This window comes from Elephantulus edwardii, unplaced genomic scaffold (genome assembly GCF_000299155.1).
Source record: "Elephantulus edwardii isolate Elephantulus edwardi_28Jun2011 unplaced genomic scaffold, EleEdw1.0 scaffold00370, whole genome shotgun sequence".
Classification (NCBI taxonomy): Eukaryota; Metazoa; Chordata; class Mammalia; order Macroscelidea; family Macroscelididae; genus Elephantulus; species Elephantulus edwardii.
Window position 1 is genome coordinate 1,095,575 of NW_006400120.1, and position 11,268 is coordinate 1,106,842.

General features: G+C 38.7%; 1 pseudogene; it reads right to left on the reverse strand.

Annotated features, from left to right (window-relative positions):
* Nucleotides 1–4,070: 4,070 nt before the first annotated feature.
* On the reverse strand, nt 4,071–4,509 carry LOC102871750 (annotated as a pseudogene).
* Between the last annotated feature and the right edge of the window lie 6,759 nt (nt 4,510–11,268).

Here is an 11,268-nt window from a genome sequence, read left to right on the forward strand (position 1 = left end):
AATATATTGTTGTTGTTAGGTGCTGTGGAGTTGAGTATGACCCATAGTGACCCTATGAACAGCAAATCTGGACCCTGTCCTTTCCTTACCATCCTCCCAAGCTCTGACACACTTAAGTCAATTGCTGCAGTCACTGTGTCAAGCCACTTGGTTAAACATCTTCCTCTCTTTGCCCTTAGAGATTAGTGAAGAATCAAGCCTTACCCTCAAGGAGTAGTGAAGCTCACACAAATTCAAAGGAAGCTATTATCACAGTTCTAGATATTGTTAGGTTTCATTTAGTTACATTGTCTGAGGTGGCACAGGCGGGGATGTAAGAGAACTTAAAATCCGATGGCTGGCCTAAGAGGCAGCTTTAGGAAGAAAGATTATGTGAAGATGCTAAGTGGAAGTTCAGCCTAGGCAGCCCAGGATAACACAAGTGTCATGAGCGCAATATTTCAAGCCGTAGTAAAAACATGTCACGTTCAGCAGTCAGATCTGAGCAGGTGGAGTACGGGCAGAGGAAAGAAGGAAAAGACACTGTTTGGATGTCAGTCTTGGTAATCTGTGAGTAATGAAGTTTTGAAAGGAGTTCATTTCTAGACATCTGTTTCTTAGATGGGTTGCCACCAGAGAAAAGTGGCAATGTCTTGGTGAACATTGTAGACTTGGAAGACCCACTGAAGGGTCAACTACAAGTTGGTTCTGACTGGTTGGCAATGAGTTTGAGAGCTCTGGTGGTTTAATGAGAAGGAATTGTATTAACAACACAAAGGCAGATGGTTTGGATACACCAGCCTCTGTGCCTTCAACAGGTAGTGGGGAGATCCAAATGGGCAGATGAGGGTGTTGATTCACTGGCCAAGGCAAAGTAGACTTCTATTCTAGAGGGACTGCTAACAAGCAAATTTTCATGCTGACTGGCACAATACCAGGCAAAAATCAGTTACAAGGATAATGGCTCAGATTGAGAAGAACAAGACCATTATGCAGAGTGTTCTGATCAGGGGCTTTCCAAACTCTCTTGTTTAAAGGTCCGGATTGATTACAAGAAGTCGGGTGAGCAGAGTAGTTCAAATGACCCAAGTGGGAGATAGGAAGAAAGGAAAAATCTGGCAAACAAGGTAGAACCAGAAAATAACAATTTCAACCAGAAAAAGCCATGGCTCTTTATTTGAAAGCTTGGTATCTGTAGATAGTGTAGACTCCTAATTTAAAAAAAAAAAAAAAGGCTCTCTTGTAAACACCGATGCTGTTATTGTTGTTGGGTACTACCAAGTTGAAACTGACTCATAACTGACCCTCTAATGGGCTTTCAAAGACAGTAAATCACTCTGGTGGAGACTGTCCATCCTTCCCCAGCAAAGCATCTGGCGGATTTGAACCAAGTGCTTTTGGGATTACAGTACAGCTTCCAAACTAAGCCTCATTCTTCATAGAGTCCAGCTTCTCAATTAATCTGTTCAGCATACAGATTGATGATTCACACAGTCAAATGTCTCTGCATAGTCAATAAAACACATATAGGCCTTCTTCTGGTATACTCTACATTCAACCAGGATTCATCTGACATCAGTGATGAGATCCCTGGTGCCATGGCCTTTTTGAAATCCAGCTTGAACTTCTAGCAATTCTCTATTTACAATTCTAGTGTTCTTGAATCATCTTCAACAGTATTTTAGTTGTTGTTGTTGTGTACTGTCGCTTTAGAACCAACCTATAGCTGACCCTCTGGCAGATTTTCAGAGACAGTTATTATCATAGGCGGAGATTGCCCATCCTTCTCCCATGGAGCAGCTGGTAGACCTCAGGATTGCAGCACAGCTTCTTGCCACTATGATATTCATGATTTTTTTAAAAATAATTTCCACATTCTGGTAGATCACCCTTATTAGTAATGGGAACAAATTTTAATCTTTCCAAACTGTTGGCCAAGAAGCTGTTCTCCATATTTTCTGGCATAAACTGGTTTAGGGATTCATCTGTTAGTTAAAGCATATCATTTGGTATTCCATCAGTTCCTGATACCTTTTTTTTTTTTTTTTTTGGTCAATGCCTCTTTTTTATTAATTTTAATGGAAGTTTACAAAGACTTAGGGCTTCCATTCATTCAGTGCCTCCAGCAGTTTGAACTTCTTCCTTCATTACCATTGAATTTTTATTATATGATACTTCTTGAAATATTTCAGTGTTGGTCAATTTTTTTTTGGTACACTGGAGTGTCAGTGAAAGAGAGGAAGACCCTTGATTAGATAGACTGACACAGTCAGTGACTGTAGCAATGGGCTCACATTTGCCAGTGATGATCAGGATGGCATAGGATAGGACAAGGTTCAGATCTTTTGCTCATAGAGTTGCTTTGAATCACACTCCACACAACGGCATCTAACAACGACACACATTTTTAGCAGTATGAAGATTTTCTTATGTGCTGTCCCTCCGCCCTTCCAAACATGATGTCCTTCTCCTGGACATGTGTTCGAATTATATGAGATGGAGCTTCAAAATCCTTACCTACAAGGAGAAACTTGATTCTACCCTTTCCAAGACAGACCTATTTGTATTCTTGGTGGTCCATGGAATGTTCAAGACTTCTCTCCAGCACCACAACTCAAAGGCATCGATTCTTCTTCTATCACCCTTAATCTTTGTCTAGCTCTCTGATGCATAGCAAGTAATCGCGAAGAACATGGCCTGAATCAGGTACACCTTAGTCACTTGTCTGACGTAATTGTGTCTCAATATTAAGTAATGTGAAGAATAATAGAATGAAAGATTATATATATCTTAGAGAGGGTGCAGCTGGAGTGTTTTTTTGGAGGCAAGAATGATGAGGTTTCATCTCATATACTTAGGGCTTGGTGCTAGGAGATGCTATTCCTAGGAGAAGGACATGATGCTGGAAATGCTGTAGGGTTGGAGAAGGAGACGAAGACCCTCAACCAGGTGTATTAACATGTATTAACTGCTGCAATGGGCTTTTGTGTGTCAAGATCCTCTTGTAAGGATGGCACAGGATAGAACAGGGTTCAGATCTTTTGTTCATAGGGTCGCTGTGAGTCTTAATTGGCTTGAAGACACATGACAACAGAAACTATTGATGATGATAATAATAATAATAATAATAATAAAAAGAGGTTTAAATGGACAGGAGTTGAGCAATGGTTATTAGAATTAAGTTTTGGGATTTTATTTATAATTAGCATGTTTTCATGAGTTTAATTGTGTCTGTCTTCTCAAATTATACAATTTGGTATTTATGTAATATTCTAATTGGGCAGTTAAATTATGATCCCTCATATTCTAGTGAATAAATTCTTTGCAGAAAGATTAAGAACTATTATCTTGGAACAATTTTGATTTGACTTAAGAGGTATTTATTTCCCTTTGTGAGGCCTGCAACATTTTTTAAATTACAAGAGATAAAAGTAGAATTGAACAGAGAATAAGGAACTCTGGGAATAAGAGACCGAAAAAGAAGAGTCAAGAGCGGGTATTATCTTGTGTTGCCAGGTCCCTGCACTAAGAATCTCCTCAACACAGGGAATGCCAAAGGTAGATGGAGATCTTCAAAGAACACTAGGCATTTGATATTGAAAGGAAACGAACTTTTTCAGAAGCTAACAGAGAGAAAAAGCTCTTCCTTAGAGCCAATGCATGTTAAACTGGGGGGAAAGATAAAATCTCATGAACAGTACTTTTGTAATTGCTATCATTAAATCTACATTTTTACTTCTCCCTCTCCAAAACAATAATGAAATCCAAATGTATCTGTACAAATTGAATTATGATCTTTTCTTCTTTTTCTGTTTTTTTTTTATCTTTTCTTCTTAAAATAAATTTATGTGTGTGTGAGAAGAGAGAGTGGATGGTACAGAACAAGATTTTATTTTGTCATATATTAGGTCACAATGAGCAGGAATCAACTAGATTATATGAACTACATTTCCCATTTTTATTCTTAAAAATAGCAATCAAAATAGCAAAGGCAGATTTATAGTCACTTCTGAAGGAGAGGGTCATTTTGGAACCTCACAAGAACACATCTTCAGAAATCTAGTTAAACTGCGGTTGCTCGTCAGGTAGCATCATTCCTGCATTTTCTCAATCAGTTCTTCCTTACATTTGCCTTTCTTTTTTCCAACTTGCCGAGATTTGGCTTTACGTTCAAGCATTTTTTCCTGGATCTTTCTCAAGTTTCAGTCTGGTGATAACCATCTTCCGTGGGTGAATGCCCACATGCACCGTTGGACCATATCCCTTCTCAAGCTGCATTCTTTCGATGTAGATGACATGCTTCTTTCTGTACACCTGGACCAACTTGCCAATTTGCTGACCTTTGTAATGTCCTTGCACCACCTGGACCTCGTCATCCTTGTGGATGGGCATGGAGCTCGCGTTGTACTTCTGCCGCAGCTCCTTGGACAGAGAGGTAGACATGATCTTCCTGCGCACATGTAAGGGGCCATTGAAGTGGCATTTGAGGTTCTTGCTGTGGTCCCAAGTGGCAAAAGGGTTGAATTTCATGGTGACAGCTGTCCGGAAGCGCCAGACTCTCCACTCGCCGATATGAACTATTTCTTAACAATGAAATTTTGTTGGATCCCCCCCCCCACCTTTTGAAATAACTTGACTTTTCTTTTTTCCTTTTGATTGGTTTCCATACATTCCTGTTTCATTCATGTACATTGTGTTTTATGTAATCATTCATACATGTTGTATTTTACTTAATCAATTGCCATTGATCTATGCCTGGTATCACCCTGTAGTATTTTCATGTCCCTATTGAATCTTTCCCATACCTTTACCCCCTCCACCCACTAACCTCTGGTATCCCAGTGATTGTCCTCCTTCCTCTTTTCTGCCCTACCCCTTCCTCTCTTTCCCTTCCTCTTGTGAACATTTACACATATCTTGCTCAGATATCCTCCATTTTCACAGTAGTGATGTTATATATTTTTCCCACTGGTTCAGTGGTGGAATTCTCACCTCTCCAGCATGATCCTGGTTGCGCTGTGGGTAAGGAGTTGTGCTGCCATTCAGGATAGTATTTGTCCATTGTGTATAGGGTCAATATTGAACAGGGGGGGCTAAACAGATAACACCTAATATCAAGAATCATTTTATCAATACTTACCAGTCGCCTTCAAGTTGATCTCAATTAATGGGTACCTCATCCATTGTAAAGTAAAACTACATTCCAAAGACTTATCGAGAGCCTTGGGAAAAATCTCAAGGGCTTTCTTCATAAGTACCACTAGTGGATTTGCACAGCCAAGCTTTCAGTCAATCGCCAAACATTTAACCATTTGTGTGAACTAGGGAATTTATAAAACATATTTTTGTTGTGTGGCCTCAAATCAATTCTGACTCACAGCAACACTATCTTACAGAGCATAACTGCCTATAAAGTTTTGTTATGGATTCAATTAATTATCTTAAAATACATATCAAACTGGTTTCACTATGATTCTCAGTATAATGTGATTATCCTCTGTACTATAAACTATGAACTCAGCCACATTAGGATTAAGTTCCTGGAGAAGGTCATCATTCTCAGAAAAATAGATGAGAGAAAAATTTGAAGACTGTTACCAATATAGATTGACAAAGTAACAATAACAATGGATATAAGTATAGCTAATATTGCAAGGATAGTGAATACGATCACTATAACTCATTAACAACACATAATAACAAGGTTAATCCCACCTTGCTAAGGCAGGATTAGAGGTAGTTATGTAAGGAGAAGTCATTCTCTATGAGTTGATCTAAGATGTGATCAATCAGTTATGAAGAGATTAGGCTGGAATATTAGATGATGGTCTGATCTGATTAAAGAGGAGTTTCTTTAGGTTGTGGGATGTACTTTTTATCTCCTGGGAGAGAAAAAGATCTGTGAATTTTTTTTCCTTTACTTTGAAGAGGATTTAATGCCTTTGAGGGGTGGTGCTAGAGAAGAGTCTTGAACACACCATGGTCTGTCAAAAAAAATAAATAGGTCTGTCCTGGAGAGGGTGAAACCAAGTTTCATGTTGGAGGTTAGGATTTTGAAGCTCCGTCTCACATACTTGGATAAAGTGGCCAGAAGGCACCAGTCCTTGCAGTAGGACATCATGCTAAGAAGGGTGGAGGGACAGAGCAGAAGAATGCCCCAGATAGATGAACTGATACAGTAACTGGAGCAATGGAGGTAGGTGTGTCAGAGTCAATGAGACTGGATCAGGACAGGTCAGGCTTCAGAGCTGTTGTACATAGGGTCACTATGAGACACAGGCAACTCAACAGGACATAATCACAAAATAAAAGCTGTGAATTATAATCCATACTAAAGAATATCTCCTTTGGTCTTCTTTAGTAAGCAATTTAAGCCTTAATTTTTAATAAGAAATGTTGCACCCTCTGCAAAAAGCAGGTTGTTGATGAATCTTCTCTCAATCATAATGCTACATTCTTCTTCAAATTGTCCAGCTTCTCCAATTATTTGTGTAAAATACAGATGGAACATATATGAAGAAAATATACAGCCCAGATGCATTCTGTTGTTGTTGAAATGTGCTGTTGAGTAGTTGAGTCATCTGCAAACCTATGTATAGTAGTTCTGAACCTTGCACTGTCTTGAGCCATTCTCACTAATTCTGACACACCAATCCATATTGCCCCAGTTGCTGTATCAATCTATGTCATCCAAGATCTTCCTCCCCTACACTGTGCCTCCACCCTTCCAAGCATGATTTCTTTCTCCAAGGTCTGATCTCTCCTGGCCACATGATAAAGCTTCAAAATCCTAGTCTTCAAGAAGAAACTTGGTTTCACACTCTCCACGGCAGACCTTTCTGTTTTCTTGGTGGTCCATGGTATATTCAAAACTCTCTCTCCAGGACCACAATTCAAAGGCATTAATTCTTCTTGCCATACATGATTTAAAACCATGTAGTGATGAATTTGCTATATTGTAGCACTTGTTTGTCAGTTTGCTGTACTGAGGTAACTTGTAGGTTGCTATGATATTGAAACTATGGCACCTGTATGTCAAATGCTGGGAGGATCACCATTTGTGGACAAACTTTAGTAGAGCTCTCAGATTAAGACAAACTAAGAAGCAGGCTTGGCCACCCTCTTATTAAATGGAAGGTCTTTGAAAGCCCTATGAACAATAAACAAGTACAGATCATTATAGTATTAGCAGTCAAGCCCAGACTGGATGCCAATTAAAATGAGAAGAAACAGCTGCAAACATCTTTTAAAACTTTGGACAAATAATTTCTAGAGTATGAATTTTTGAAAGCTAGAAGCTGTGAAACATGAAATGGAACACATTCTAGGAATTAGTAAAGCAACAAGGATTGGTTTTGACCACTTTAAATCAGACAATAACATGGTACACTATGCCAGGAATGAAAAAAAAAAAGAAGCATGGTATTAAATTTATAATTAAAAAGACAAATTCAAGTTTTATAATGAAGTACAATGTTGTGATACTTTTGTTATAGTGTGCTGTAGGGCCAGAACTGACCCATAGCTGACCCTGCAGTGGATTTTCAGAGGTAGTTAATCTCATGGGAGTAGATTGTTCATCCCTTGCCTTTCTCCCATAGAGCAACTGCTGGCCTTCGGGATTGCAGCACAGCTTCTTGTCACTTGGCCACAATATGCATACAAAGAAGAACTACTAATAAAACTATTATTCCAATATAGGCACAAACAACTAGAGCTAAAGAGAAGGATATTGAAGATTATGATTACCAAATTTTTCTGTCAGAAATTTACCAAACATGCAATCAAGATGTGTCAATCAATGATGGGACAGGAAGTGCATGATGGGCCAGAAAGCACTCGATGAGGCAGGAAGCACACGACTGGATGGCATTGCCTGCACTGTTCCCATAGTTATTTGGAGAAAAAACTGCTGTCTGGCTTGACCATGCAAGACCCCTTAACTCAGTTACTTTAGAGAACAAACAGCTGTGAGGCCTGGCCATGTGGGATCCCTAACTCAGGCAACAGGGAGGTCCTGGGTGCCTCAAAGGAGGTGATAAGGCACTTCCAGAAGGGAACAACAGGCTTTCTCCATGCTCACTCAGGTAATTTGGGGAACAAACTGCTGTCACAAATATATAGATTCTTCACAAAACATTGCTGTACTCTAGCTAATTTTATAGTTATGACAACTTAATATCTACTAAGACTCCCATAATGTCAAGAAAGCAGCAATCCACGTCAGCTATTATGAAGAAAAAAAAAATAACCCTTCTGCTAAAAAAAAGCAGACCCAATGAATACCTCAGAAAGAATCAGAAGAAACATGTTGATATAGAGTTGCTTGATCAACCACAGAAAAAGATGCAAATGTGGGAAGAAACAATGGCAGTCAATAAGAGCAAATACTTCAGAGACAATAATCCAGAAGAAATATATAGATGAGGAGAAACTTGAACAGATATTGATAAAATATAAAAGATGGAAGAAAAAATAGATAAAGAAGTACAAGAAATTTAAAAAAGCATCTGGAAACAATAAAAAAGCATGAAAATGCAATCCAGAATATTAAGACCAAAATGGCAGAAGTGTTCAACATGCTAGCAGAACAAAAAAGTATAACTGAAGAGATAGAATTGAGAGTAACTGAGCTAGAAGGCAAAAGCCTCACTAGAAACCTACTTGAAGAAAAAACAGAGATGAGACATAAAGAAAATGAAGGAAACATTAGAATTGTGTGGGATGACATCAAATGGAATAATATGTGTATGACTGGAATTCCAGAACATGAGAGGGACAGGAAAATCACTGAGAAGATTGTCAAAGAAATATTAGAAAAAACTTCCCAGGTATTTTGAAGCATGGGGAAATTCACATCCGAGAAGCACAGAGAACATCAAGTAGATTAGACCCTAAAAGAAAAACATCAAGACATATCATAGTCAAATTCTCCAAATTAAAAGGTAAAGCTAGAATTGAAAAAGCACACAAGAAAAGCAAAGAGTCACCCACAAAGGGGAAACAATTAGGAAACCAAACCATGCAGCTAGAAAACAATGGGAAGCCACATACAAAAAATTGAGAGAGAACAATTGCCAGCCAATGATACTATATCCAGCAAGGCTCTCTATAAAATTTGAAGGGGAAATTAGATTCTTTTCAGAAAATAAGGACCTTAAGGAATTTGTGAAAACAAGACCAAAACTACAAGAAATTTTAAGTGACGTCCTACACACAGAGACGCCAAAGGAAACTGAATGGACCATAGTAAGCAGAACAAAAGAAAAAGAAACACAGCAAAATGGTAAAAGTAAAACTTGGCCTGACAATAATCACACTTAATGTAAATGGACTAAATGCACCAATTAAGAGGAAAAAAGTAGCAGAATGGATAAAAAAACCAAAGCCCATCAATATGTTGCCTACAAGAGACATCTAAAAAAGGAAGAGAAAGACAGACTCAAAATCAAGGGTTGGAAAAAAATTTACCAAACAAATGGCAACCTCAAAAAATCAGGAGTGACAATATTAAGCACTGATAAAATAGATTTCAGAATGAAAAACACCATCGAAGATAAGGAAGGGCATTACATACTGATTAAAGGCACAATAGATCAAGAAGACCTAACCTTGGTCAACACTTATACACCAAATAATAGACCAGCAAAATACATAAAACAATGGTTAACAGAATTGAAGAGAGAAATAGACTGCACCACAATAGTGGTAGGAGGTTTTAATACACTACTATCATCAAAGGATAAGTTAATTAAAAAAAAATGCAGCAAAGATGCAGAAGGTCTAAACTATACAATCAGACAAATCGACCTTGTGGATGTATTCAGAAAATTGCACCAACTAAAACTCAATTCACTTTCTTCTCCAGTGCACATGGTACATTATGCAGAATTGATCATATACGAGGTCACAAAGGAAGCCTCAACAAATTAAAAAACATTGAAATAATACAAAGTATTTTCTCAGAGCACAATGCCATAAAATTAGAGATTAAAAATTAACCACAGAAGAGTAAAGCTTACAAAACCACCCAGGTGGAACTAAATAATTCTCTGCTAGAACATGACTGGGTTATGAAAGAAATAAAGAATGAAATAAAAAGTTCCTTGAAACAAATGATAATGAAGATACAACTTATCGAAACCCCTGGGACACAGTTAAGGCAGTCGTCAGAGGGCATTTCATAGCGATAAGCCCATAGATACAAAAGGAAGAAAAATTAAGAATCAGTGATCTAACTCAACACCTTCAGCACATAGAAAAAGATCAACAGTCTAATCCTATAGCCTCCAGAAGAAAAGAAATTATAAGGACAAGAGCTGACATCAAGGAGCGAGAAAACAGAAAAACAGTTGAAACCATCAATAAGACCAGGAGCTGGTTTTTTGAAAGGGTAAATAAAATTGAAAAACAGAAAGAAAAGAAAAGACACAGATAACTCAATTAAGAAATGACAGAGGTGACATCACAACAGAACCAGAGGAAAATAAATCAATAATATCAGAATACTATAAAAAGCTATGCTCCGCCCAGGTTTGCTGTGACCTGGTTGCCAGAGAGAGCATGGTGCTATGTATACAGGTGTTGTGGCAGCTTTTGGAGTAGAGTGCTTATTCAAGCTCGTGTTTGACGTGAAAGACTACTCTGCCTCCAGGAACCAGGCAAGCCAGGCTTGGCCTAGGATGTAAGACAGGAGGGGGTTTTATGCCAAATGGGCCTTTGGGCCGTAAATTGTTTTCCTGTCAAACATTCTTCTAGGTGGTACAGCACTGGTCTGTGCATTGCTATACAGAGGTAACTCGTGGTTGCTGTGATGCTGAACACTGGGGCACTGATGTGCCAAACGTGGTAAATGGGTACCCATGGTGGACAGTGTTTGCTGGAGCTTTGCGATTAAAACAAGCCTGGACGCAGGAGCAGCATCCACTTCTGAAATGGCTTGCCTCCGGAAACTCTATGTATGAACAGTGCTCAAGCCTTTCATTCATAGGGTCACTATGAGTTGTCTACAACTCGACAACACCTAACAACAACAACAACAAGGTGATGATAGGTTCTTGATCTGAGATCACTGGTACAGATGAGGGCGTAGCAGTTATGTTTCCTGTGTTCCTCCTTGGATTTCTGAACCAAAGCAAGTGTCCATTCACAGCCTGTGAAAGTGACCTCTTATGTTGAATAATTGTTACAACTAAGTCAGACCAGGATGCTCCAGATTAAAGGCAGTTAGTTGACTGGCCCTGAGGAGATGTGAGGGGAAGAAGAAGGGGGAACAGGCGGGATAGGCAC